Here is a 2,062-nt window from a genome sequence, read left to right on the forward strand (position 1 = left end):
TTACAATTTGTTCATTTTCCTTCCCTCTTCAATAGAAGAATGTCTTCCGAAACGTCAAAGACTCAACTGCGAATTGGCGCGGCAACAAAGCCGAGACGATGAACATAAAGGCGGAAAAAGGAGCTACAAATGAGAGAAGTGCACTTAACTATTAATTAAGCGAAAATCTGCAACTCGGGCAGCGTGATACGGAACGAGTTGTTTCCTCACACAGCGCCGATGCAGCGTTTTAAGTTAAGGCGATAAAAATGTTACCTTGGGTAAGTTATAATGAGGATAGATGAAAGCCCCAAACGATAGACGAAGTTGAACAAAAAGTGGCAGGTTGCTGTATTTCTTCAAGAGAGATAGTATTTTATTGTATTTTTTCTACCTTATGATCCCACCGGTACCATGCCACTGTCAGATGATGTTTCTGCCGTACATTCAGGCGACAGAAGCCAGGGGATAGCGATATGCACACGTACAGATGGCGGTGGCATCATGATATAAAAGGACAGAGCATTGGCGTAACTGTCATTTGTACTCAGTTGACTGAACGGGGAATAGTGATTGGAGCTAGACGCATTGGACATTCCATTTCGGAAATCATTAGTGATTTCAGTATTCCGAGATCCATAGTGTCAATAGTGTGCCAAGAATACCAGATTTCAGGCGTTACCTCTTTACCTCTCATCACGGACAAAGCAGTGGCCGGCGGCCTTCACTTAACGACAAAAGCAGCGGTGTTTTCGTAGAGTTGCCAGAGCTAACAGGCAAGGAGCACTGCGTGAAATAACTACAGAAATCAATGTGAGACTTACGCGTCCGTTAGGACATTGGGGCGAAATGTGGCATTAATTATAGCAGCAGACGACAGACGCAAGTGCCTTTGCTAACACCACGACAACGCCTGCATCGCATCTCCTGAGTTCGTGACAATATCGGTAGCATCCTAGACGACTGGAAAAGCGTGGCATGGTCAGATGAGTCTCAATTTTAGCTGGCACGAGCTGATGGTAGGGTTTGAGTGTGGCGCAGACCCCACGAAGCTGTGAACCCAAGTTGTCAACAAGGCACTGTGCCAGCTGGTGATGGCTCCACAGTGGTGTGGACTGTGTTTACATGGAATGGACTGTGTCCTCTGGTCCAACTGAGCCAATTATTGACTAGGAACGGTTACATTTGGGTACCTGTAGACCATTTGCAGCCATTCATAGACTTGATGTTCCCAAAAAAGAATTTTTATGCATGGTAATGCGACATATTGCCAACGGCCTTGCCACAGTGGTAACATCGGTTCCTGTCGGATCACCGAAGTTAAGCGCTGTCGGGCTGGGCTAGCACTTGGATGGGTGACCATCCGTCTGCCGAGCGCTGTTGGCAAGCTGGGTACACTCGGCCCTTGTGAAGCAAACCGAGGAGCTACTTGTTTGAGAACTAGCGGCTCCGGTCTCGTAAACTGACATACGGCCGGCACAGCGGTGTGCTGACCACATGCCGCTGCATACCCGCATCCACTGACGCCTGTGGACTGAGGATACACGGCGGCCAAACGGTACCGTTGGGTCTTCATGACCTGTTCGGACAGAGTTAAGTTTTTTTATGTGCCATGTCACCGGGGCACAAATGTTCACGACTTGTTTGAAGAACATTCTGGGCAAATCGAGCGAATGATTTGGCCACCCAGATGGCCCGACATGAATCCCTCGCACATTTGTGGAACATAATCGAGCGGTCAGTTTGTGTACAAAATCCTGTTCCGGCAACGCTTTCGCATTTATGGACGACTGTAGAGACAACGTTGCATAATATTTCTGCAGGAGACTTTCAACAACTTGTTGGGTCCATGCCACATCTAGTTTTTACACTACGCCGGGCAGAACGATATTAGGAGGTATCCCATGATTTTTGTCACCTATGTGTAAGTTTCAAAGTTCAATTTTCTCCAAGCCCTGTACCTCTGCTTGTAATTTTCTTTTGTGTGATATTTTATTGTTACAGTTATTATTATTGTTGAAGGAACGTATAACAGATTTTTAGCATATTGTTGCCTTATATTATTGCAGAGGGCGATCAAATA

At 46.4% G+C, this 2,062-nt stretch overlaps 1 pseudogene; it reads left to right on the top strand.

The window, feature by feature from the left end:
* Positions 1 to 1,248: 1,248 nt before the first annotated feature.
* LOC124617364 lies at positions 1,249 to 1,365 on the top strand (annotated as a pseudogene).
* The last annotated feature ends 697 nt before the right edge of the window (positions 1,366 to 2,062 follow it).

The sequence above is a fragment of the Schistocerca americana genome, chromosome 5 (genome assembly GCF_021461395.2).
Source record: "Schistocerca americana isolate TAMUIC-IGC-003095 chromosome 5, iqSchAmer2.1, whole genome shotgun sequence".
In the NCBI taxonomy this organism is placed as follows: Eukaryota; Metazoa; Arthropoda; class Insecta; order Orthoptera; family Acrididae; genus Schistocerca; species Schistocerca americana.